This window comes from Erinaceus europaeus, chromosome 21 (genome assembly GCF_950295315.1).
Source record: "Erinaceus europaeus chromosome 21, mEriEur2.1, whole genome shotgun sequence".
Taxonomy (NCBI): domain Eukaryota; kingdom Metazoa; phylum Chordata; class Mammalia; order Eulipotyphla; family Erinaceidae; genus Erinaceus; species Erinaceus europaeus.
This window is the reverse complement of record NC_080182.1, coordinates 28,954,333-28,980,882: the sequence shown is the minus strand read 5'-3', so window position 1 is coordinate 28,980,882 and position 26,550 is coordinate 28,954,333. Positions and strand designations below refer to the sequence as shown.

At 51.2% G+C, this 26,550-nt stretch overlaps 1 protein-coding gene across 2 annotated transcripts in view; it reads left to right on the top strand.

The window, feature by feature from the left end:
• Positions 1-26,550, top strand: part of HRH1 (histamine receptor H1) — a 55,795-nt gene that overhangs the window by 21,508 nt on the left and 7,737 nt on the right. The window contains exon 2 of one of the 2 annotated variants that reach the window (XM_060180715.1): positions 9,987-10,214. The exons of the other annotated variant lie outside the window; for it this stretch is intronic. The gene's annotated coding sequence lies outside the window, so the exon portion shown is untranslated. The remainder of the gene's footprint in view (positions 1-9,986; positions 10,215-26,550) is intronic. 2 annotated transcript variants of the gene reach the window in all.

The window sequence follows — 26,550 nt, the reverse complement described above, 5'->3', positions numbered from 1 at the left end:
AACTGCCTAAGTGTGGGCTTGTGGGTCATGAGGTGACACCATGTCTGTCTGCTGAAGGACTGTCCGCACAGTCTCCACAGGGGCGGCCCCAGTCTGCCTCCCAGCAGCAGAGCCTCTTCTCTCCACAGCCTCACCAGCACCTGTCATTATTTCCTGTTTGTTGTTGGAAGCCATTCTCACAGGTGCAAGATGGAATCCCAGTGTAGTTTTAATTTACATTTCTAGAAGCAATTTTCTAGAAATCACGTTTCCAGAAAATGTGCCTCAGCAGATGGCTAGTGAAAGAAGTAACAGAATGCATACTCTGTGGAATACTACTCTGTGGGGAAAAGGGGCGATGTTGTGTCCTTCGGGACAAAGTGGATGGAACTGGAGGTGACGATGCTTAGTAAAATAAGTTAAGAGATGAAGACAACTACTGGATGGTTTCGCTCAAATGTGGAATCTAGAGAACTGGAATGCACATGTAACCTTGAAAAAAACCCCAGAAAAAGTGAACAGCCTCTAGGACTTTGTGAGAAGTTACCACCGGGAGGTGAGGGCACAGAATTTTGGTGGTGGGTGTGGTGTGAGACAAACCCTGTAGCCCCGCAGTCTTGTGACCTATTATTAGTCACAGTAATAATGTGACATGCCACCCTGGAGGTTCTAGAGCTTAGCAGACATAAGTGAGCCGGGTGTGGGTGGGCTCTGAGAAGGGCTCTGTCTCACAGCTGCCCCCTCCGAGAAGCCTTCTGAAACAGTGTCTTGTCTCTGCCTGGGGCTGGCCAGGCAGAGAGGGCTCGGGGAGGGGTGAACACTTTTGAGATGGAATGCAGAGCACTTGGGCTCTGCACAGCTCCCTGAGGCCTGGTCCGCTAGAGGGAGAGAGAGAGAGAGACAGCAAGGGAGATGAGGGAGGGAGGGGAGGGGAGGGAGGGACGGAAGGAGGGATGGAGGGAGGGAGGCAGGCAGAGCAGAGCCCTACTGAGTCCTTGCACTTCTTTGTCTTTATTAGGTGTCTTTGTTCCTTAGGTGTTTCAGATGGGCTGAACCGTGAAAACTCAGTATGGGTGGGGGTGTTCTCATGTCACCCATAGGGAAACTGAGGCACCAGGGCCTCACACACCATCTGATTGCCCCTCCTGGTAGCCCCCTCCAATGTCTTTCCTTGACCATTTTTAAACCCGGGACTTCGAGGGTCCTTCCTGCTCTTGGAACAGACAGTGCACAAGTGTCTGAGAAACATGGAGTTCCCTGCTGGGGGTGGGCAGGGAGGGGCCTGTGCCCGTCCTGGAATGCCAGGCCCCTGGGAATCTGCTTATGGCCACCCTGGACTCTGTACCCACCTGCCCCGGGGTTTTGGCTCTCGGAAAGGGCAGAAATGAGCTCAGCCGCCAGCAGGGGCAACTCTGGATGGCCTGGTGTGCCAAGGCCTCAGCCTGCAGGCCCCGTCCGGCCTTCCTGCTCTACCCAGGCTGCTCTGCCCACCTGGACAGCCCCCAGAGTCACTTGCCACCTCCAACAGTCAGGCAGCCCGCCACCCCAACCCCTCCCTATAAGGGCCGAGGCTCTGAGGCCAGGCTGACCTGCCTTCCCTCTTCCAAGGAAGCTTCCCTGGGGAGTTCTTGTTCCAGTGGGTGGATGCAGGCAGCCGGGGGACTCAGACTAACGGGCCACTCAGCAGCCAGAAGCCTCACTGCTGCCCCCCTCCCCCCCCCCCCCGCCCCACACTACTGTTCATCAGAGCAGGGGTGAGGCTCAGTGATAGAGTGCAGGACTTGCCCAAGGGAGTCCCTGGGCTTGATGCCCGGCCCCTAGCGCCTGACCATTCACGCTCATGAGTGGACACGTTACACTGTACTAAGCCATGACCAGAGCAGGATGGGACAGGGGACTCCTGACCTGCCTGGTTTTAGACGCCAGGACCCTGCCAGCATGCATAGCACAGGGCGGGGGAACCCCTATTTTGCAGTGGGGAATGTGGAGGCCCCCAGGGCTGGGCTGAGCAAGCCAGGGGCCAGTGCTGCTTCCTCTCAGGGAGCCGGTGTCCAGGTCAGAGCGGAAAGGGACTGTGGGAAGGGGTGCCCAGCCGTCTTGTCTCCCTGCCTGACAGGGGCTGGGATCCGGGTCCCTCTGACTCCCTACAGGATCAGGAGACCGTTGTCACCCAGTTGTGAGACTTGAGGTGACAAAGATGAGGGGCCTAGGCCCCAGCTCTCCACTACCTCCTCCCAGGCCTTCCCTTTCCCGGGGCAGGGGTGGGGCCTTTGGGCCAGTATGCTGTGTGGAAACATGTCCAATTCGGGGATGGATGTGCAGGTGCTCTGCTGGGTGGGCGTGCACCAGCCAGCCCCCACAGGATGCTTCCACCAAGTGCTCAAGAGGCAGGAAGGAGGGAGGGAGATGAGGGAGAGAAAGAGACAGAAGTAGGACACTCCCTCTCCCTCTCCCTCTCTCTGTGTTGTGTGTGTGTGTGTGTGTGTGTGTGTGTGTCTGTGTGTCTGTGTGTGTGTGTTCTCTCTCCCTCTCCCTCCCCCTCCCCATCCCCTTCCCCCCTCCCCCTCCCCCTCTCCCTCTTTCTCTCCCTCTCCCTCTCCCTCTCCCTCTCTCTCTCTGTGTTGTGTGTGTGTTCTCTCTCCCTCTCCCTCCCCCTCCCCCTCCCCATCCCCTTCCCCCCTCCCCCTCCCCCTCTCCCTCTTTCTCTCCCTCTCCCTCTCCCTCTCCCTCTCCCTCTCTCTCTCTGTGTTGTGTGTGTGTTCTCTCTCCCTCTCCCTCCCCCTCCCCCTCTCTCCCTCTCCCTCTCTCCCTCTCCCTCTCCTTCTCCCTCTCTCTCTCTCTGTGTTGTGTATGTGTGTTCTCTCCCTCTCTCCCTCTCTCCCTCTCCCTCTCCCTCTCTTTCTCCCTCTCCCTCCCCCTCCCTTTCTCCCTCTCCCCCCCCTGGTGTTTGACCCCAGGAGGCACATGGAACAAGATGTGAGGGGAAATAAGATCAGCATGGCTAGAGACAGAGTTTGGGGGTTTTAAAACCATTTTTAAAGATCTTCACTTTATTTATTTTCGTGAGAGAGAGAGAGAGAGAGAGAGAGTCCCAGAGCACATCACAGCTCTGCAGCTCTGGTTGGTAGAGGTGCCAGGGCTTGAACCTGGGGCCCCTGGAGCCTCTGGTGTACAGTTTGGTGCATTACTGCTTTGCTTTCTCCTCAGCCCTATCATCATCCTTCTTCTTTATATATATGCATTCGATTTATTGTTAATGCGAGATGTACACAGAGAAAGACCAACCAGAGTCTTACTCATCTCTGGCTGATGGTAGTGCTGGGGATTGAACCTGGGACCTCAGAGCTAAGGCAAGAGAGTCTTCTTTGTAGAACCATCATGCTGTCTCCCTAGTCCCATTATTTACTTATCTATCTGTTTTCGATGTGAGCCCTGCTCAGCTCTGGCTGATGGTGGTGCAGGGGATTGAACCTGGGACCTCAAAGCCTCATGGAGGAGAGGCTTTTGCAGAACCACCATGCTGTCTCCCAGCCCAGCATCACTCTTCTAACCCTGTGCAGATAAGACACGTGTCCAGATAGACAGAAAACAACACAAGGACATCAGGCTCTCAGGAGGGATGAAGCAGACCGTTCCCTCCTCCTCACTGAGCCTCAATTTCCCCTTCTGCCAGCCCCGCCCCCTGGGCTGTAGGGAGGACCAGGCGTCACACCCCCAGGGGACAAGCCTCAGCAGGTGTGTGGCAGCAGACACCAGGATGCACTTTTGCCTCTGGAGGTTTCGGGGCGTTCCAGAGGCCCTCCAGTTTGTTCCTGGCACTGGAAGTCTCCCACCCTGGACTTCGGTTTGCCTCCTGTCACTAGCACCCATGATCGTGTGAGGCAGTGGCTGAAGCTGCAGATGTCGGGCTCTGCTCCTGTTCCCTCTAACTGGACCTGCCTCCCCCCACCAACTGGGGGTCCCTCAGATGACACAGAAAACAGAGCTTTGTGGCTATACACTCTGTTTTCTTTTTTTTAACTTTTTAAAATATTTATTTATTTTCCCTTTTGTTGCCCTTATTTTTTTTATTGTTGTTGTAGTTATTACTGCTGTTGTTATTGATGTCATCGTTGTTGGATAGGACAGAGAGAAATGGAGAGAGGAGGGGAAGACAGAGAGGGGGAGAGAAAGACAGACACCTGCAGACCTGCTTCACTGCCTGTGAAGTGACTCCCCTGCGGGTGGGGAGCCGGGGGCTTGAACCAGGATCCTTATGCCGGTCCTTGTGCTTCGCGCCATGTGCGCTTAACCCACTGCGCCACCGCCCGACTCCCTACACTCTGTTTTCTTTATAACTTAAAAAAAAAAAAAACTTTAGTGGAGCCGGGTGGTGGCACACCTGGTTGAGCACACGTTACAATGCTCAAGAACCCAGGTTCAAACTCCCGGCCCCCACCTGCAGGGGGAAAGCCTCACAAGTGATGAAGCAGGGGTGCAGGTGTCTCCCTCTCTCTCTTAAAAAATAAAAAAAGAAGAAAAACAAATCTTTATTTATTTTTTATTGGATATAGACAGAGGGGAGGAGGAGATGAGTGGGAGAAAGATAGAGAGACACCTATAGCCTTGCTTCATCACTCGTGAAGCTTCCTCCCTACAGGTGGGGAGCAGGGACTTGAACCTGCGTCCTTGTACACTGTACTGAATCAGGTGCACCACCACTTGACCTCCCCCCTTTTCTTTAACTTTTACCAAAGCACTGCTCAGCTCTGGCTTATGGTGGTGTGGGGGATTGAACCTGGGGCTTTGGAGTGTCAGGCATGAGAGTCTCTTTTCAGAACCATTATGTTATCCACCCCCACCCTACACTCTGCTTTTTTAAAAGCATTTTGAAAATCTTTGTTTCATTTATTTTCATGAGAGAAACAGAGACAGAGAGATCCAGAGCACATCATAGCTGTGGCTGATGGTGGTGCTAGGAACTGAACCCTGGGTAGTTTCAGACCTGCTCTGTCCACGGATGTGCAGAGGACACTGGGATGGAGGCCCCCAGAGGCCTGGAATGACCCTCCCTCAAGGTCACGGCTGTGAGCTCTGGCCACCACCAATGACAAAGACAGTACTACCCCTGCTGGGGGCGGGCCCGGCTGGGTTCTCTAAGGCCTCACAGCTTCTGGTCACAAAAAGCAAAAAGGTGGTACCAAAGCAGATGCTCTTCCCTGGAAGGCCGTCCCCTCAGGAAGGACAGCGGCAAACATGCCTTTAAAGTGCTTTCCGCACAGACAGAAAAGCTCGCAGCCCTGGGTGTGGCCACTGCTGGAAATGAAAGGAGAAAAACCAGGCACCCCACTCCTGGGCCGCAGCCCCCGAGGTGCCCGCTGCCTTCATGAGGCTTGAAGCCTGTGACAGGCCCTCAGTGTGGCAACTGCCCCCTCAGGAGACACGTGGACAGAAGGCTTTGCTTCCCGGTGTGGCCTAGTCTCTGTTTCTGCATAGTGTGATGACTGCATAATATTCCCCTCATTAACATTTTACTGTTGCAGGGTATTGACTTAGCACCACTGTTTATTCATTTCTTTATTGTAATTTTAAAAATTATTGCGTTGTCCGGGAGGTGGCACACTGGATAAGGCATTGGATTCTCAAGCATGAGGTCCCAAGTTCAATCCCCAGCAGCACATGTACCAGAGTGATGTCTGGTTCTTTCTCTCTCTCTCTCTCTCTCTCCTATCATTTCTCATGAATAAGTAAATAAAAAAATCTTTAAAAAAAATTGTTGCCACCAGGCTTATCACTGGGACTCAGTGCCTGCACAACAAATCCACTGCTCCCAGAGGCCATTCCCCCCCCCTTTCTTTTTTCCTTTCTATTTTATTTGATTGGAGAGAGAAATTGAGAGGGGAGAGGGAGACAGAGAGGGAGAGAGAAAGAAAGACACCTGCAGACCTGCTTCACAGCTCATGAAACTTTCCCCCTACAGGTGGGGAGTGGGAGTTCAAACCCGGGAGGGTCCTTGCATTTGGTGCATGCATTCAACCAGGTGTGCCACTGCCTGACCCCCAATTTTTATTTTTATTTATTTTAATTTTTGTGATTAATGATAGGTTACAAGGCTTCAAGATTACAGGATATAGTTTCACACCACACCCAGCACCAAAGTTCTGTGCCCTGTTCCTCCCAGTGGTAACCACCGGCATTGTCACAAAGTCCTAGACACAGTTTGCTGGCTTCTGGGTTTTTCCCCTCAAGGTCACATATTTCAGATCTCTAGATTCCACATCTGAGTGAAACCATCTATTATTTGTCTCTCATCGCCTTACTTATTTCGCTAAGCATCATCACCTCCAGTTCCATCCTCTTGTCCCAAGGCCCTGTTTTTTTTTTATATTTATTTTATTTATTTATTCCCTTTTGTTGCCCTTGTTGTTTTATTGTTGTAGTTATTATTGTTGTTGTCGTTGTTGGATAGGACAGAGAGAAATGGAGAGAGGAGGGGAAGACAGAGAGGAGGAGAGAAAGATAGACACTTGCAGACCTGCTTCACTGCCTGTGAAGCGACTCCCCTGCAGGTGGGGAGCCGGGGTTCGAACCGGGATCCTTATGCCGGTCCTTGTGCTTTGCGCCACCTGCGCTTAACCCGCTGCACTACAGCCCGACTCCCCAAGGCCCTCTTTTTTGATGGCAGAGTAGTATTCCACGGAGTCTATATCCTGTAACTTCTCTGGCCAGTCATCCGCTGATGGGCATTTAGCACCCACTCTCTGGCTGTTGTGAATAATGCAGCTGTGAACACAGGACTGTGCATGTCCCTTCCAATTAGTGTCTGAATGTCCTTTGAGTAAATATCCAGGAGTGTGACTGCTGGTATGAGATTTTCACACTTGCTGGGCAGGGGGGGAAAAACAGGGACAGGAGACGGGAGAGTGGAGAGGGGATGGGAGAGAGACACTAGGGAGAGGACACAGAGCCATCGAAGCAGTGCCATGCACCCTTTCCATCAATACGACTCCCTTGACACCACCTGTGGTCCTTCTTTCCATTAGGTGCCAAGAATCGAACCTAGGGCCTTGCACACACTGAGCCACCCCTGACCTCCATACGCGCAGCTGCAGGAGGATCCTGGGGTCAAGTGTCCCTTCTCTGTACACATGCTTTGGGATCCTCACCTCACCCCGCTGTCAAGAGAACCCCCCCATAAAGAGATTGATTTCCATGTCCTGGAGACAGCTCAGCCAGCAGAGTGCACACTCTGCTGTGCACAAGGACCCGGGTTCCCAGCCACCCACCCGCCGTGGGAGAGCACCCGCACTAGAGGTGGAGCAGGACTACACTGTCTCTCTGTCTCTCCTCCCCTCTCTGCCTCTCCCCTTCTTTCTCTGCCAGGAGCAGTGGCATGCAGCTCCAGCCCAACCCTGGTGGCCACTAAATACATCGTAAGAATTTAGAAAAAGAAACCGTTTTCCCATCCTGAAACATTTGACAGGGTCAGTGTGACATCTATCACCATGTTCTCTGCGGGTGGAGTCCTCCCTCCCCATGTCTGTGACCAAAAAGAGCAAAGCAGGCCTCAGGGGGTGGGTCCTGGCTCCTTCTGGGAGAATTCATGCCCCCCAGGAATCCAGCCTGGTGTGTGTGTTGGCATGGGGGGGTTGTGAGTGCAAACAGCTCAGGAGGCTGGCAAGCCCAAGAGCTGCCTGTGCTCTTGTGGGGGCATCTGTGGCCCCATGCTCCTGACACCCCCAGCCCTTCCTTCTTTGGGGAGCAGCCCCTGCAACTCAGCCGGCACCCTAGGGGAACCTAGCGGGGATCCTGACTTCACAGAGCTCCGTGAGGACCTCTGTCTGTGATGGATGCCTGGGGACCGTCCCTGGATCCTGCCCCTGCTTTGCTTCTGCTCTTTGGAAAACCAACAGTAAGGGGCCTGCAGTGGGGTTCAGGAAGGGCTGGATCCAGGTGAAGAGCCGCAGCCCCCCCTCCCGTGTCCCTGTCCCCTGCAAGCCACCCCCCTCTGTCCTATGACATCCTGCCAGTCCTGCTCATTCTCTGCTCTGAGCAGATTGCCCCCGTGTCCAGTGTGCCTGGAGCATTCAGTGACCACTCACAGCTCCGGAGCTCGGCTTTGCTGCAGTGGGGCTTTGCCTGCCGATGACTCACCTCTCCCAGGTGAACTTTTCTTTTTACATCAGAGATGGCCCACAGCACTCGAGCTTCCTCTGCTGCTGTGACACTCCCATGGAGCACTGGGGCTCCAGCCTGGGCCGTATGCATGGCATGGCACAAGTCCTCCTGAGGCCAGCAACGATCCACTCTTAAACAGGAAAGCAGGGTTCACTTCTTAATGAAAGAAGAACACCATCAGCGGCCTCTTCCCTCCTCCCAGCACACACAGGGCTTCCTCCCCCTGCCACCCAAGTGGCCTGGTTGGTGGCCTGAGAATCTTCTCCTTCTGCCCCAAAGTCTGCTGACCACCCAGACAAGGTGCCCTCTCTGCACACACAGAAGAGACCGTCCCCTGTGCAGCCAGTGGCTGTGAGTTACTGTGGGAAGGTGGTCACTGTGTAAAGGGCAGCACAATGGTGCCCGGGGGCTGCTGCAAGGGGAGCTTGGGTTGGCGGCTGCTCTCCCAACAATTAGAGCATCTCTGGTGCATTTGAAACCTTTACCCAATGAATGAATGAGTGAGTGAATGAATGAATGAATGAATGAGTGAGCTCCTGGCTCTGTTCCTTGCTGGTTGTGTGCCAGGCTCCAGTCTCTCCCCTTCATGAATGAATGAAGGGCATAAAAGATATGGAGGAGAGATCTCTCAGCCCAGAGACTCACTGCATGTCAGCCTCCACACACACCAGAATACAGAATCCAAGGTGCTGACTGGGTGATGCCCTAAAATTGGGAGTGGTGGCACCCCCAGCTGAGCACGTACAGGGTCTGGGTTCGAGCCCCCTGATCCCCACCTGCAGGGAGGATGCTTCACAAGTGGTGAAGTAGGTCTGCAGGTGTCTCTCTCCCTCTTAATCTCCCCCTTCTCTCTTAATTTCTCTCTGTCTTATCCAATAAAACAGGGGGAAAGGGTGAGAGGTGGCCCCCAGGAGCAGTGGACTCATAGTGCTGGTACTGAGCCCCAACGGTAACCCTGGTGGCAATAAAAATAAATAAATGAAAGTCAAGGGGGGGGGCAGAGTAAGTGTGTCAGGCCCCCTGTGCTTGGCACTGCTGGGGGTGTGGGTTGTCTAAAGTTCTTGTCCTTAAAAAGATACTTAGGGAGCCAGGCAGTGGTGCACCTGGTTAAGTGCACATTTTATGGTGCACAAGGACCTGGGTTCAAAGTCCCACCTACAGGGGGAAAGTTTCAAGAGCAGTAAAGCAGGGCTGCAGACATTTCTTTCTTTCTTTCTTTCTTCCTCTCTTTCTTTCCTTCTTTCTCTTGTTCTTTCTTTCTTTTCAGTATTTCTTTCCCTGTTTTGAATATTTATTTTATTTGATAGAACAGAGAGAAACTGAGAGGGGAGGGAGAGTTAGAGAGGGAGAGAGACAGAGAGACACCTGCAGCTCTGCTTCATTGCTTGTGAGGTTTCTCCTGTAGGTGGGGACCAGGGGCTCAAACCCAGACCCTTGTCCATGGCAGCACATGTGCTCAGTTAGGTGTGCCCCTGCCAGCCCTCTCTTTCTCTTTTCTTCTTTCTCTCTCTCTCAACTTCTCTCTGTCTCTATCAAAAAAATAAAACAATGGCCATTAGGAGTGGTGGATTCTCCATGCAGGCAGAGCCACAGCGAGGACCCTGGTGGCAAAAATAAAAATAAGTACATGAAAGAGAGCAGAGGACATTGATTCCTTCATGCGAGACAAAGAGGGAGAGAGGGGGGGCAGTGCTCCCAGGAGCCTCGGGCCTCACGCCAGAGTCCTCCCCTCTGGCCTGGCCCCAAAGTCCCTGGCTAGTCCTTGCACCCACAGCCAGAGATGTGTACATGCCTCTATTGATACAACTAAAAAACAAAAACACTTGGTTGTTTGTTTGTTTTTTTTCTAGAAAGGAAGGGAGGAGTGTGCGGTGGCAGATAAGCCGGGTCCTGCTTGTCCTGAGCCCCATAGCCCCACTTCCTCCTCTGGAAAGGACGTTGCCACAGTGCTGCCAGCCTCACCCCTGCAGGCTCAGACTCCCAGCAAAGGCCAGCCGCTGTCCAGCCTGGGAGGAGTGGATGGACGCTGGAGCCCCGAGAAGGGGATAGTCACTGCTCTGTGCTCGGTGGCCCAGGAGGTTCCTGGTGAGCCAGTGGTAACAGGGAGGGTGTGTGTGTGTGTGGGGGGGGTGTTTGATCCACAGGGAGGGAGAGGCCTTCAGGCGGGGGACAGTGTGCCCCAACTTGTGACAGTGGCCATAACCCTTCTGAGCCCTGCAGGGCAAGGCTGCTTCCCCCTCAGTTCCTGGTCATGTCTTTTGACACATAAAGACCAGAACAGGGAATGACCTCTGTGAGGCAGGGAGCCCCGGTCCATCTGGGCATGCTTCCTTCAGACACCTGCTTCTCCAGGTGAGACATGAAGGCACTGACCAGTCCCTGGCTCCCTCGCTGAGCAGCAGAGGAGAAATCAAGGAGGACTGCTTGCTTTAAATACATTTATTTATTGGATAGAAACAGAGAAATTGAGAGGGATGCGGAACATAAGAAAACAGAAACAGAGAGACACCTGCAGCACTGCTTCACCACTCGTGAAGCTTCTCCCCCTGTAGGTAGGGACTGGGGGATGGAACCAAGGTCTTTGTGCATTGTAACATGTCGTCCTACAAAAGGCATAACCACGGGGGTCGGGCGGTAGCGCAGCGGGTTAAGCGCAGGTGGTGCAAAGCGCAAGGACCGACATAAGAATCCCGGTTCGAGCCCCCGGCTCCCCACCTGCAGGGGAGTCGCTTCACAGGTGGTGAAGCAGGTCTGCAGGTGTCTTTCTCTCCCCCTCTGTCTTCCCCTCTTCTCTCCATTTCTCTCTGTCCTATCCAACAACGATGGCATCAATAACAACAACAATAATGACTACAACCACAATAAAAACCAACAAGGGCAACAAAAGAAAAATAAATAAATAAATATGAAAAAAAATTTTAAATGCATAACCACTGTTCCCTATCTATCACTATCTCTCTGTCTTTCCCTCCCCACTTAATTTCTGTCTGTCCTATCAAATTAAAAAAAACTTAAAAGAAAAGACAAAAACAACACAAATAAACAAAGAGGACTGCTTGGAGGTATTGCCCCCTCGGGCTCTGGAGGTGGGGAGAGGAGTCTGAGAAATGTCAGCATGTACCGTAACAGACTCCGCAGGAGGGTGGTCACATGGCCTTAGCAATGAGTGGGCCTCCCACGTTTTCTTAAAATGATGCATTTTGGAGGCCAGGCAGGGGCACACCCAGTGGCTCACAGACAGTGAGTGTGCATGTTACCAGGTGCAAAGACCCAGGTTCAAGACCCCACTCCCCACCTGCAGGGGAAAAGACTCCTGAGTGGTGAAGCAGGTCTGCGTGTGTCTCTCTCTGTCTCTCTCCCTCTCTATTTCCCTCTCCTCTCTCACTTTCTCTCTGTCCTATCAAATAAAAAAATTTTAAAAAGAAAGAAAGAAGAGGAAAAGTTGGTCACTGTGAAAAGTGGATTTATAGCATAGGCACTGAGTCCCAGAGTCAACCCCGGTGGCAATAAAAAAAAAATAAAGGAAAAAAAAAGAAGAAAGGAAGGAAGGAAGGAAGGAAGGAAGGGAGGGATGTATTTTACTTATTTCGTGAGAATGAGACAGAGGTTGGAGCCCCTCTGTAGGGTGCCAGGGATCGAACCTGGGGCCTCACACATGCAAACTGTGCTCTCCAACCACTGAGCCTCCTTTTCGGCCATGTCAGGGCTCCCGTACACTGTGAAGGCTGAGCAGTGCTCCCTGCATGGCTAGGCTGCACTTCACTCACCCCTTCTCTGCGAGTGTCTGCTACTGTGAACATGGGGGTATCCATCCTACTGGAACTAACCAGTTTCCCCATGTCCCACTACCGTGGGGCCGTGGAGGACCTGCCGCCAGCTCACACCTTGCCCCCAGGCACATGCCCAACCCAAGTGTAAGTAGGAAAGGAAGTTTCAGGTCCAGCAGAGAAGCAATTACAGAAGCGAGAGCCCCCACCTTCTGCTCCCTGTAAAGAACTTTGATTCCTAGTCCCAGAGAGAGAGAAATATTAAGGGGAGATGACATGAGGGCTCTGAACTGCAACTCTACCAGGACCTGGAGAGAGAAGAGGAAACAGAGGAAGGACCTTCTGAAGAAGTTAATAGGTGCAGGTGTGCTTAGAAAAGAAGAGAAAGCAGGATCATAGGGGGAAAGAGGGAATAGATGGATGGATAGATAGATAGATAGATAGATAGATAGATAGATAGATAGATAGACAGATATAGAATAATCCCATATCTGTTACCTTGGAGAACCACTGCAGTTTCCAGTGGAGGGAATGGGGACACAGAACTCTGGTGGTGGGAACAGTGTGGAATTAGATTTCATTATCTTGTAATTCTCTCAGTCAACATTAAATCACTAATGAAGTATGGTTCATGGGCAGGTTCTTTCTCCTGGCCCATGGCATATCAGTGATCCAGAAAGGCCACTTTGGAGAGCAATCTCCCTTCAGGAGAGCCTTGCTGGGCTGGTACCCCCCAACTTGCCCTTCCAGTTCTCCTGCAATGTGACAGCGGCACTATAGATGCAGCCCTGGCTCAGAGGGACGAGAACAGAGCCAACTGCAGGGCCTCGCTGAGCATAAGGACTGTGTGAGGAAGGACAGACTTCTGTGTAGAGAGCTGCTGAATTCAGAGAAGTGACCAGACTTCCCAAAAGGGGCTAGGTGAGCAGTGTACCCGCAGGGTCACAGTGCTGGCTCCTGAACTATAGAATGAATAGCAAACAAGTCTTTGATGCCATGTTCTGTCATTGTTGTCTTTTTTCAGAGAAGACTTTCATATCTGTATCCGGCTAGAAACAGAGAAATTGAGAGGGGAGGGGGAGATAGAGAGGGAAAGAGACGGAGAGACACCTGCAGCCCTGCTTCACCATTTGTGAAGCTTTCTCCCTTCAGGTGGGGGGCGGGGCTTGAACCCAGGTCCTTGCCACTGTAATGTGAGTGCCTAAACAGGTGTGCCACCACCTGGCCCCAAAGAGATTTTATTTATTCTAGCATCACATAAATGGCTGCACTGTGCTACACACACTATTAGAAAATTCTACTAGAGAGACTTAGAAGCCTGTGGCCTCTCACATAACCCTTAAAGTACAGCATAAGAGACAACATTTTCACTGACCAAACATTGTTGTCTCTTAAGAACATTCTTTAATAAACTCATTTTAAAACTCAAAAAAAAAAAATGAGGCCAGGCAGTGATACACCTGGTTGAGTGCACACATTGCAGTTCACAAGGACCCAGGTTCAAGCTCCAAGTCCCCACCTGCAGGGGGGACACTTCATGAGAGGTGAAGCAGGGCTGCAGGTGTTTCTCTCTCTCTATCTCTCCCTCCCCCTCTCACTTTCTCTCTGTCCTATCCAATCAAATAGAAAGAAAAAAAAATCAGGAGGAAAAAACGGCCGCCTGGAGTGGCGGATTCATGTGCAGGCACTGAGCCCCAGCAATGACCTTTTAGGGCAGTTGAAAAAAAAAACTCAAAAAGAGAAAGAAAGAGAGAACAGAGTACAGAGGGGTGGGAGCCAGGAGAAAGGAGAGAGCAGGACTGACCCCTGGAGGCTTTGAAGAGTTCTGGAAAGCAGCAAGAGAGCTCTCAGGAGAAAGGCAGGAAGGGAGCAGGTGTCCACTCAGGGCGGACAGGTGGGCGGATAGGCATGGTGGGTGGGTGCAAGCTTGGTGTCTCAGGACACAAAAAGTGGCCATTCTCAGGCCGGGACAGTCCCCGCCCTACTGATCCAGTGATTCACCTGTGTAGGCTCTCAGGAGTGGACTCCAGCCATGCCGACAAGGTCTCCCCTTCGCAGAGCACACCCCTTCAAATGTGGGTGCTTCTGAGTCAGAGATGGCTCAGCAGGGGGTCACACAGAGGCCTGGATTTGGTCACTGTCACTGCACAGAAGCTCCAGGGATAGCACCAGGGGTCCCTCAGGAAGGGTGGAGCCCTGTTTGCTTCTCTCTCAAAGTGTAGAATGAGGCTGGGGAGACAACATACTAGTTCTACAGACAGACTCATATCTCTGAAGGTCCCAGATCCTGGGTTCAATCCCCAGCACTACCAGCAGCCAGATATATATAATCAAAACTATTAGAAGGGCCTGGAGTAGCTCACCTGGTAGGTTGCATGTCACCAAGTGGGAAAACCCTGATTTCATGGTGCTGAGAGAAGAGAGACCCCACAGCCCTGCCCACCCTCCATGGGGCTTCCTGGGTGCTGCCATGTGGTGCCAGGATCAGACCCAGGGTCTCACACCTACTCTACCCACTGGGGGGCCTCCTCAGTCATGACTCCTTTCATTTGATGAGGTAAGAACCAGACATGACTATAGCCAACAGAGAAGCACCCTGTCCTGGGGAGGCTGGCTGGATGAGGGGGACCCGTGGATATGGCCCAGTGAACTCCAGGGCCCCCATGTGGCTCCTCCAGGACCTGCCTGCTCAGGGCCCCCAGGCAGTGGCAGAGGACACAGTGAGCACTTTCCTGCAGCATCCAGTGACTGTGTGTCCAGCACTTCCCTGGCTCTGGGGCTGGGGACATAGGATGACTCAGACTGGCACTTGGCACCCAGCCTCATGGAAACGGCTGATGGGTGATTAGGGAGTGGCGCCCAGGCCGGGGGAGGGGGAGCTGAGACCAGAGTGCCTGGCAGAGCCCAGCGCCCAGGGCCCAGGGCAGGCAGGGGTGGAGGAGTCATCTCCTGAGATGAGGCAGCCTTGAGGAGGTGAGCACTACGGTGGGAGGGGGAGGAGGTGAGGGTGGGTGGCTGCGAGCGTTCCCTGGGCATCTGAGGAGACGAAGGAACTGGCACCAGACAGAGGGATGGGCAAAGGTAGGAGGTGATGTGGGACCCCAAGAGCTAGGGTGAGAGGTCGCTAAGCCCCTGCCTGGCCCTTCCCACCATCCTCAGAGTCCAGCCCCCACCTCCGGGCTTTGGCCTCCTGAGTTGAGGGAAGCTGTGAATGAGAGGATGCGGGCAGGACGCTGAGTGCTGGTGAACATGGCAGATTAGATGGCCAGGGTCGGGGCCAACCCACAATGCCACCAGGCACAGACAGGGCAGGGCCAGCGGGCAATGGCGACAGTGAGGTGTGGGCCTGGGGGGATGGTGCTCAGAGGCAGCGGGTGGACTTATAGGAGTGGGTTGCAAGGCCAGTGAGGTGTCCCCGGGGCTGGGAGGGGCTGAACTGGACACCAGGGCCAGATGGGGCAGTGGCCACAGGTGGCAGGCGGGTGACAGAAGGGAGACTGTGCTCTTCCGGATTTTCTTTTCAGAAAGATCTACTTCTTTGAGACCAAGAGGGTTACCCGGGCACTGGTCTGCTTTGGCATATGACGTGACAGGCATCCTACCTGGGCCTTGCAGCATGCAATCCTGTACTCCACTGCTGAGCTCTCTCCCTGGTGTCTCTAGGCATCTCTGGGCTCCAGGAAGATAGCTGTCTGGACAGTGCTCCTGCCTTGATGTGTATGGGGGGGAGGAAGAGGGAAAGGGAGACAGAGAGAGTGGGGGTGTGTGGCAGAGTCAGGCTATGGCACCACATGGAAGGGACCAATGCAACAGAGGAAGCTCTGGTGTGGGGCTCTCTCTCTCTCTCTCTCCACCTTCCCTCTCTCTGAATAGAAAGGCATTTTGAGGGCAATACTGTACATGTCCTGGCTCCACAATCACACATATGAATGTTAAATTAGTTCAGAAATGGTCCCTGCAGGGGAAAAGTTTCATGAGTGGTGAAGCAAGGCTGCAGGTGTCTCTGTCTTTTTCCCTCTTTTATTTTTATTGATTTTTATTTGCTTCCAGGGTGATCACTGGGGCTCAGTGCCGGCACTACGAGCTCACCGCTCCTGGTGGCCATTTTTCCATTTTATTCAATAGGACAGAGAGAAATTGAAAGAGGAGTGGGAGATAAGAAGAGAAAAAGAAAGACATCTGCTTCACCGCTTGTGAAGCCTCTCCCCACAGGTGGAGACACAGATCCTTGCACTTAGTACTGTGTGTGCTTAACCAGGTGTGCCACAGCCCAGCCGCTATCTCTTTCCCTCTCTGCTTCCCCCCTCAATTTTCAATAATAAATAAATAATTTTTTAATTATAAAAAGTTAAAGATGAAAGTCTATGGAAAAGGTTTACATTCTTTTCCATCTTTTCTTTTTTTTTTAATATTTCCTTTATTTATTAATGAGAGAGGAGAGAGAAGCAGACATCACACTGGTACTGGTGCTGTCAGGAATCAAACTCAGGACCTCATGTTTGAGAATCCAACAGCTTATCCACTGCACCACCTCCAGGACAACATTTTCCCAACTTTTCTTTTCCTGTATGTTGGCCTTGAATTCCTTCTGCCTGTCATGCCATGACCAGAAGTCGCTCCGAGGAGGGGTAGGGTGGAGTCCCCCTACACACCCTGCCTGTAGCACAGACCCACCTTGGGGTTTGGAGCAGTGAGTAGGGGGTGGGATTTGTGATCTTAGAAAGAGCTTAATCTTCACTGAGTGGGAGCAGCTGAAGCCACTAAGCAGGACCAGGGCACCTCATTAAGAGATGGGTAGGAGGGCCTGGTCACTGGCACACTCAGTTAAGTGCACATAGCACCATTCTCAAGGACCAGTGTTCAAGCCCCTGCTCCCCACCTGCAGGGGGGAAAGCTTTACAAGTGGTGAAGCAGGTCTACAGGTGTCTCTCTGTCTCTCTCCCTCTCTATCTTTCCCTCCCCTTTCAATTTCTCACTGTCCTGTCAAATAAAATGGAAAGGAAAAAAAAGTGGCCACCAGGAGCAATGGATTTGTAGTACCGCATTGTGCCCCAGTGATGACCCTGGTGGCAATTTAAAAAAAAAACCTCGGGGCTGGATGTTTCTCTTTACAAGCACCACTCACTGGGGTTGGCACCCTTGTGAGCAGCTAGGATTTTGGTGGGGCCCCTGAGGGACCTCCCGCCACATCTGAGTGCAAAGGATGATGGGCTGGGGCACCATCCTTTGGGGACACCCCCTCCTGCTGGAGATTTCCATCTGGGAAGGGCTGGAGCCATCTGTCCCTTCGTGTGCTGAGAGAAGCCGCCAGCCAGCAAGCAGGGTTTGCTGTCCGGTCACTAGGGAGATGACTACTGTGGGGACCAATTAGCCAGCAGGACAGAAAGTTCCAGAAGAACTGGGACACAGCCCTGGTTTCTGTAGTGCACAGCAGAGGCGGCGGGGCTCTCCCTCCTGCTCAGCCTCCAGCAGCTCGTCCTGGAATAACACCTGCTACCACGCCAAGGCTCCGTCCATCGCTGGCGAGTTAGTTCAGGTCGCCGAGAACTGGGATATGTTCAAGGCGAGAGACAGCCACTCAGAAGAGAACCCGGGAGGCTGGTTTTCCCCATTAGAGCTTTCTGTGGATGATTTATATTCCTCTTGCTTGGCCGTTCTATATTTGTTCATTTGGAGCCTGGACCTTGTGCACACACCTTCACTGCTTCAAGCTGCTGTTTTATTATTTTGGGGATTTTTATTTGTTTGTTTGTTTTTAATTCAGCTAGAGAGGCCAACAGAAGGAAAGTCATGGGGGCCAGGCAGTGGTGCACTTGGTTAAGTTCAGGACCTGTACAAAGATCCGAGTTCAAGCCCTCGGCTCCCAACCTGCAGCGGGGATGCTTCATAAGTGGTGAAGCAGGTCTGCAAGTGTCTCTCTTTCTCTCTCCCTCTCTGTCTCCCCTCCTCTCTCAATTTCTCTCTGTCTTATCCAATAAAATGGAAAAAAAACTGGCCGCCGGGGGCAGTGGGTTCATAGTGCCAGCACTGAGCCCCAGTGATAAACCTGGAGGCAAAAAAAAGGAAGGAAGGAAGGAAAGTCACTACAGCTGCAGAGCTTCTTCTGGTGACATGGCCCCTCCCATGTGGCATCTGGGCTCAGAGCTGGCTATCCTCATGACAAGACACACAGCCTGCCGGTGAGCTGTCTCTCCCATTCTCCCTATCAGTTCTAGAATAGTCTCGCCCATATCTGGATGACATCTTTCTGAGGTCTGGACAGAGATAGCATCAAATCTGGAAGTCCTTTTGGGGAGAATTGGCATGTCTCCTATGGGGGGTTCTCTAATCCACAAACACCGTCTATCTACTTATGTAGACACACTCTTTCTTTCCTGAGCTCCTTGTTTTCAGCACATCAGTCCAGGTTCTTCGCTGAAGACAAGATGGAGCTCCCGGAAGCATATTCTCGCTGAAACTATCTGGAGTTGGCAGTTCCTTGTATTCAGCATCTGAAAAATAATGTGTCACTTCCTCTTATCCAATGGCTTCTGATAAGAAACCCAATGTCACTCTTATGGTGGCAAAGATGTTCTTCTTGAGTTTTCAGAAGTTCAGATGGATTTGGGTGTGGGTTTAGGGAAGGTTGATCTTTTCTGCTCAGTCATATTTTTGGTTCTATAGGCTGATGGCTCCTGCTAAATTTGGTTAAGTTTTTTTTATTATCTTTATTTATCTATTGGATAGAGACGGCCAGAAATCGAGAGGGAAGGGGGGAGATAGAGAAGAAGAGAAACAGAGATATCTGAAGCCTTGCTTCACCACTCACAAAGCTTGCCCCCTGCAGGTCGGGACGGGGCTTGAACCTGGGTTCTTGCGCACTGTAACATGTGCCCTCAACCAGGTGCACCACCACCTGGTCCCACTCCTGCTAAATTTAGGAAATGTTTGCTCACCCCTGCCCTCTTTCTCATTAACTCCACAACTGTGGTCACACAAGTGTTAACTATTCCGCTCCTGCTGTGTTGTTAACCTTTTGAAAAAAAAAAAAAATTATGGGAATCGGGCAGTAGCACCATGGGTTAAGCTCAGGTGGTGCAAAGCGCAAGGACTGGCATAAGGATCCCAGTTCGAGCCCCCGGCTCCCCACCTGCAAGGGAGTCGCTTCACAGGCGGTGAAGCAGGTCTGCAGGTGTCTGTCTTTCTCTCCCCCTCTTTCTTCCCCTCCTCTCTCCATTTCTCTCTGTCCTATCCAACAACAATGACATCAACAACAACAAGGGAAACAAGCAACAAAAGGTAATAAATATTTTTTAAGTTATTTATTAAATAAAGACAGAAAAACTTAGAGGGGTGGGGGAGATAAAGCGTGAAAGAGACAGAGACACCTACAGCCCTGCTTCACCACTAGTGAAGCTTCCCCCCGCGGGTGAAAACCAGGAGCTTGAGCCTGCAGCCTTGCGTGTTATAATGTGTGTGCGTGACCAGGTGGCCCCTGCTTTTGTGCATTCTCAGCTTGTTTTCTCTGACATTCGGGCTGGATGTTGTCTATTGCTCTGTTTCCCATTTCACTGATTCATTGCTTCATTCCTGCCATTCTCCTATTGAGTTAGTTCATTCATTTTTCCATGAAGGGAAAAACATGTGCACTCAACCAGGTGAGCCACCACTCCGCCCCTTCTTCATCTTTTGGTTGTTATTAATAGCATGTTACAAAATTGTAAGATTACTGCATCAAGTTCCTCACCACACCCACCACCAAAAAGGAAGATATATATTTTTTGTTGTTTGCTTGCTTGCTTGCTTGCTTGCTTGCTTGCATCCATAGAAACAGAGGCTTTTTTTTTCCCCTCCAGAGCCCTGTTCAGCTCTAACATATGGTAGTGCTGGATACTGAACCAGGGACTTAGGAGTCCCAGGCGTGAAAGGTCTTTTGCATAACCAGTATGCTACCTCTCCAGCCCTGGATTAGATGTCCAAGTGGTAAAGTTTCTGTTTGATTCTCCTTTTCAGCTTCTGTTGCTTTGTGGAGACTTTGTTTCAAGCATGTTCCCATCTACACACTGGCCCCTTTTTATAAGGGATACATTAACATATGGGGTATATCTCTCTAACACCTGTCTTAGTGCCAGAGATTATCTGCTGAGCTTTTTTTTTTAATCCCCTATGATACTTTCTCATTTTCAGATACATAAGTATAGGCCTTGTATACTTCTGCATCATAGCCAAGTCTTCCTTTTTATCTGGCCTTATGTGACTCCTACAGCAGAGAACTTGAGGTAGGGGGCACCCCTTCACCATTTCCGAACAGGACCAGAAGTCTAGATGCTCTGTGTGAAGCGGAGGGGGCCTTCATCACTGCTGGGCGGGGGGGGGGGAGGTTCTGTGCCCCCATACTGGGTCCCCAAGGGTCTGAGCAGTGCAGGAGAGCAGACCTGTCTTCTCACTGCTCCCCACGGGTCTCCACAGACCGCAAGGGAGTCAGAGTGCAGGACTTGCTTCTGCTGACAGGGTGGGAGTCCCAGCCTTGAGGGCCATTGTCACAGCAAAGAGAGGGTCACCTTGGGCCTGACAAGCAGAGAGACATTGGCTTCCCTCCTGCCCTCTGCTTAATCAGGATCAGGGCTCCAGGGTTTTCTGAGGTGTGACCACAGCAGAGCCACTGTCTAAACGCTTTCTGTTTTCCTAGAATGGAAACGACCGAGCTGGTCTGGAAGGTGCCTGTCCTGCCTGTTTGCTTGACCACAGAAGGCTTTTCCATGTGTCCCCCTGCCGTTTCTTTAACTTTTTATAAACTTTTTTTATTATTATTTATACTTATTTATTGGATAGAGACAGCCAGAAATTGAGAGGAGGGGAGAGAGAAAGAAAGAAAGAAGAAAAAAAAAAGACCTGTAGCTCTGCTTTACCACTTGTGAAGATTCCCCCCTGCAGGTGGGGACTGGGGACTTGAACCTGGGTCCTTGTGCACTATAACATGTGTGCTCAATCAGGTGTGCTACCACCACCACCACCACCACCGCCACCACCACCACCGCACACACACTGCCATTTCTGAATTGCCAGCTTCTGCACCTCCCAGTCTCAGGTGTCTATGGCTGAGTGAGGTCCAGGCATCTCAGTGCCATGCTACCCTTGGGTCCTGGGCTCCTGGCTGGCATGCCTTTGTCACTCCACATTCTGGGATCATCTGTGTTTCAGCTAAGTATTAAATCTGTGGGGGATTCATTATACTTAAGCAGAATCATAAGGGAGAGAGACCTTTCTTCCATTTTTCTGGAATCAGAAGTCTCTGTATGTTTAAAAAGTTCCCCGGGAGGGCAGGGGAGATAGCATAATGGTTATGCAAACAGACTTCATGCCTGAGGCTCCAAAGTCCCAGGTTCAGTCCCCACACCACCATAAGCCAGAGCTGAGCAGTGCTCTAGTATTTCTCCTTGTGTTCTTCTCTCTCTCAAACATAAAATAAATTATAAAAAAAAAAAAAGTTCTGGGGGGATAGCAGATGTGGCACACTTGGTTGAGCGCACACATTATCGTGCTAAGGATCTGGGTTCAAGCCCCTGGTCCTCACCTGCAGGGGAAAGCTTCAGGAGTGATGTAGCAGGGCTACGAGTGTTTACCATGTCTCCCCTCTCTATCTCCCTCTCCCTTCTCAATTTCTCTCTGCCTCTATCGAATAACAAATAAATATGATCTTAAAATATACTTTTAAAAAGGAGTGGGAAGGAATGAGAGAGCAGATGGATGGAAGAAAGAGTGAAAGAATGGAAAGATGGATGTGTGGGTGATGAATGGGTAGGTTTATGGAAGGGAGAAAGGAGAAATGGAAGGAAGGAAGGAAGGATGGATGGATGGATGCATGGATGAATGGATGGATGGATGGATGGATAGATGGATGAAAGGATGGGTGGATGGCTAAATATCAGACTGGAACAAACAACTGATGGACCCGTGCTCTCTGTTCCTCTCTGCACACACACCCCTGCTCAGAGACAAGCCTGGCTCAGACCCAGCTGGTGGCCTCGGCAGCAGATAGGCTCAGAGCTCGGGGGCAGGGGGCATGCACAGCGCTGCCTGGGTCCCAGGACTGCAGGACACAGGAAGGAAAGCAAGTTTCTAGTGACCTGGGAGCTAGTTCCCCCCACACACACACACACACACATCTGCCCTCCCCTTTATCTTCTGCAGGCTGTTCAGAGTTCCCTGTGCATCATAAACATTTTTTTCTCAAGAAGGGAACAGCCTGGATAATTTTGAAAGTGTCTTGCTCAAGGCTTAATCCCCAGGGATTTGGAACAGAGAGAAAGCATTATTCACCGTGTCCTGAAATGATTCGTGTGCACTGGGCCTGGTGCTCTGTCCTCCGTGTCCTTGTGTAATGGGAGCAGGGATGTTTGTCTCTGTCATTCTGTAAAATCTGTGTAGAATGCCTTCTGCCACTTATCTCTGCCTTGCCATAATGCCAGAGAGAGAGAGAGAGAGAGAGTGGGGCTCATTCTACTAAAGCTCCCAGCTATCTTAGAAGTCAGGTGTTTCCTGATCAGGGAAATGCAAACAAAACAGCAATGAGATACCACTTCACCCCTGTGAGAATGCCACACATGGGGAAAGACAGAAACACCAACTATTGGAGTGCTGGTGGGGATGTAAGTTGGCCCAGTCCCTGTGGGGAGCAGCCTGGAGAGTTATCAGAACTCTAGAAACCACTCTCCTAGGGATTTACCCAGGGGAAATGCGAACACCTATCAGAAAAGACCCGTGTGCACCTATATTCACAGCAGCACAGTTTATAAGAGCCCAGACTTGAGAGTAACCCAGACGTCAGCCGAGTTGAGAAACGAGAGGCAAGAGAGCATCTGGGGGACACTGGAGGAGAGGGCTGATGGGGCTGAGTCACCGCAAGCTTGTGTGTCATGTGCACCATTTACCAGAAGCCATGAGATGTCGCTGGATCTAACCCCTGGCGCCCCTAAGGCTGTCCTTCTGCTCAGCCACCAGTGTGATGTCCTCTCAGCATCACTACTAGAACCTTGTCACTAACCTGGTTCCCTCTTGGCTCTGGCACCCAGAACACTCAAACTTGCACCCTAATTCTCATGGTCATTTATTTATTTATTACCACTTATTATTATCATTTTAAAAAACCTAGTACATACGAGTGTTTTTTGGAGAGCAATCCTGATGCCCATGGATATTGTTTAAAAACAGGACTCTGGAAACCAGGCAACCTCTTTCTTGAGCCACCAGGTTTTTCCCAAAACAGCTTCATGGAGGTGAAGTTTAGCTACCACAAAATCCCCACATTCTAACTGAGTCATGTAACTCAGCTATTGTTGGGAAATGTGCAGCATTGTACGATCATCAGAATCTCAGTTTTAGAATTATTTCATCGTGACCCCATGCCCCTGTCTGTACCCACCACCAACTTCCACACCACCAGTAATCCACTATCTATTTATTTATTTATTTAGTTATTTAGTTAGTTAGTTAGTTATTATTGGATAGAGACAGAGAGAAATTGCGAAGGGAGGGGGAGTTAGAGAGGGAGAGAGACAGAGAGACACCTGCAGCCCTGCTTCACCACTCGTGAAGCTTTCCCCCTGCAGGTGGGGACCAGGGGCTTGAACTTGTATCATTGTGTACTGCAATGTGTGCAGTTAACCAGGTGTGTCACTGCCTGCTTTGATGGCTTTGCCTGTATCCTGGGCATGTTTTTCCATTTGATTTGAGAGAGAAAGAAGAGGAGAGGAGAGGAGAGGAGAGGAGAGGAGAGGAGAGGAGAGGAGAGGAGAGGAGAGGAGAGGAGAGGAAAAGAGAGGACAGAGACAGAGAGACCAGCATATTACTTGGCTCTTGCTTGTAGCAGTGCCAGAAGCCTCTGGGCATTGAACGTGCAAGTCCTGTGCTCCAGTGCTGAGCTGTCTCCCCAGGCTGCCCAGCTCTGGACGTCTCCTACAGTGGAATCACAGCACATCTGCCTTCCCTCGGGTTGGGAAGTTCTGGCAGCCTCTCCAGGGGACACTCTGCCCCTCTTGGTGTCTGTGCTGACCCCACTCCCCCCACCCCTGCTGCCAGCACCCTGTATACCCACCCCTGTGAGGGTTCGGGAGGTTTGGCCTTCTGAGTGAGCCTAAGTTGTGCTGTGAGCATTCATCAAGAGAGCTCAGTGCAGGCGTGTGTTCCGGTCTCGGGTATGAGCCTAGGTAAGCAGCCGTGGGCGGGGGCACACAGATGGCTCGTACAGCTATAGCTATAGTGTTCCCGCCAGAAGTGGCCAAGGGCTCCAGCTCTGATCTCCTCCCCTTCCCGTGATCCCCTGCAGTAGGGAGGTCCCCTCTGAGGGAGAGGAGTGGCCCTTCCTTGTGCTACTGATTCGAATTTCCATGGTGACTAATGATCCTGAAAGTGTTTTTTTAAGGGGGACCAGGTGGTGGCACACCCAGTTAAGCACACATAGTACTAAGCACAAGGACCCGAGTTCGAGCCCCAGTTCGCCACCTGCAGGGAAGACACTTCACAATCGGTGAAGCAAGTCTGCAGGTGTCTTTGTCTCTCTCCCTCTCTGTTCTCTCCCTCCTCTCTCAATTTCTCTCTGTCCTATACAATAAAATGGAAACAATGGCTGCTAGGAGCAATGGATTTGTAGTGCAAGTACTGAGCCCCAACAAAAACCCTGGAGACGAAAGGAAGGAAGGAAGGAAGGAAGGAAGGAAGGAAGGAAGGAAGGAAGGAAGGATGGAAAAAAATAAAGGAGTGAGGGAGGGGAAAAAGGAAGGAAAAGAAGGGAGTTGGGCAGTAATGCAGCGGGTTAAGCCCAGGTGGCGCAAAGCACAAGGACCGGCACAAGGATCTGGGTTCGAGCCCCTGGCTCCCCACCTGCAGGGGAGTCGCTTCACAGGTAGTGAAGCAGGTCTGCAGGTGTCTGTCTTTCTCTCCCTCTCTCTGTCCTCTGTCTTCCCCTCCTCTCTCCATTTCTCTCTGTCCTGTCCAACAATGACGACATCAATAATAACTACAGCAATAAAATGACAAGGGCACCAAAAGGGCATAAATAAATAAATATTTTTAAAAAAGGAAAAGAAAAGATCCCTCTGGCCAGCATGGGTGCAGGCATGGGGTGACTTGGGGTACACAGTCAGGGGTCCTCAACCAGGGCCATCTCTTCCCCTCCCAGGACACCTAGGGCAATTTTGAGATAGTTTTTGTTGTGGTGGGGGTGTGCAGCTGGCATCCTGAGAGTGGGGCCCAGGGTCCCTGCCAGACACTCCATAGTGCACAGCACAGCTCCCACAGCTGAGGCCTGTACCCCAAGGTCAAAGGTGAAAGCCTGGGCCAGGTGGTGGCACACCTGATTGAGCACACATGTTACAATGCCCAAGAACCCCTTGTCCCCACCTGCTGGGGGGAGAAATTTGCAAATAGCAAAGCAGGGCTGAAGGTATCTCTCTCTCTATCTATCTCTATCTCTATCTCTATCTCTATCTCCCCCTTCTCTAGATTTCTATTTTTATCCAACAATATATAAGGATTTTTTTTTTTAAGTGTGATCCTGAGTCCCCAATACAGTATTGAGGGGCCTGGCCCATGAGCTGGCCCTCCCAGGAGCCAGAGTCTGGTGACTTCTGAGGGGAGGGTGAGCTCTCTGGCTGCAGAACAGCTCCGTGAGCTGAAGGACCCCTCTCCCCAGTGTCTCCACAGAAAGCAGCTCCGAGCTGAGGCTCCACGGTGGGCTTCCCACACACAATCACCCCATCTGACACAGCCGTAGTCTTTTACTTTTATCATTTTTTTTTGTTTGATGAATTGTCATTTCTACAGTCTGCAAGCATTTTTAACCCACATTTTTTATTAATGATTTAACATTGGTTTACAAAATAGCATAACAATAGTGTAACAGGGGTGCGATTCCACACCATTCCCACCACCAGAGTTCTGTGTGCCTATTCCCTACATTGGAAAATGCAGCAGTTCTCCCAAGGTCACAGATATGGGTTGACTATTATTTCTAGAACTATCAGTCTATCTCTCTATATTTTTGCCTTTTTTTATGGCCCTGATTTCTCTTCCATTTTAAGTTACAGCTACACCTGTTACTACTTCCAAGTGTCCTTCCTTTTCTCCTCTCCTCTCTCTGGGACCTGATTGAAATGGAGTTCAGAGCCCTCTAGTCATCCTCCCCTAATATTTATCCTCCTCTGGAAGTATGGACCAAAATTCTTTATGGGGTGCAGAAGATGAGAGATCTGGCTTCTGTAATTGCTTCTCCACTGGCCATACCCCCAGCTGTTTCTATCTTTCCCTAGTGAGGCAGGGCTCTGGGAATGTGGGGTTCCAGGACTCATTGGTGAGGTCATCTGCCCAGGGAAGTCAGGAGGAAATCATAGTAGCATCTGCACCTTGGTGCCTAAAAGGCGATGAGATATAAAACAAAACAAAATGATTAATAAACAGGAGCCAGAAAGTAGCGACAGAGCAGATGAGAATAGGGATTTTAGGATGAAAAAATAAGAGATTTTTAGGGGTGAGGGTGGATGTTCAGCTTCATGGGGCGGGGGAGGGCGGGGGGTGGGATGGGACACAGTCTTTTGGTGGTGGGAATGGTGTTTATGTACACTCCTATTAATTTGTAGTCATATAAATCACTATTTAAGTAATATGACAAGGG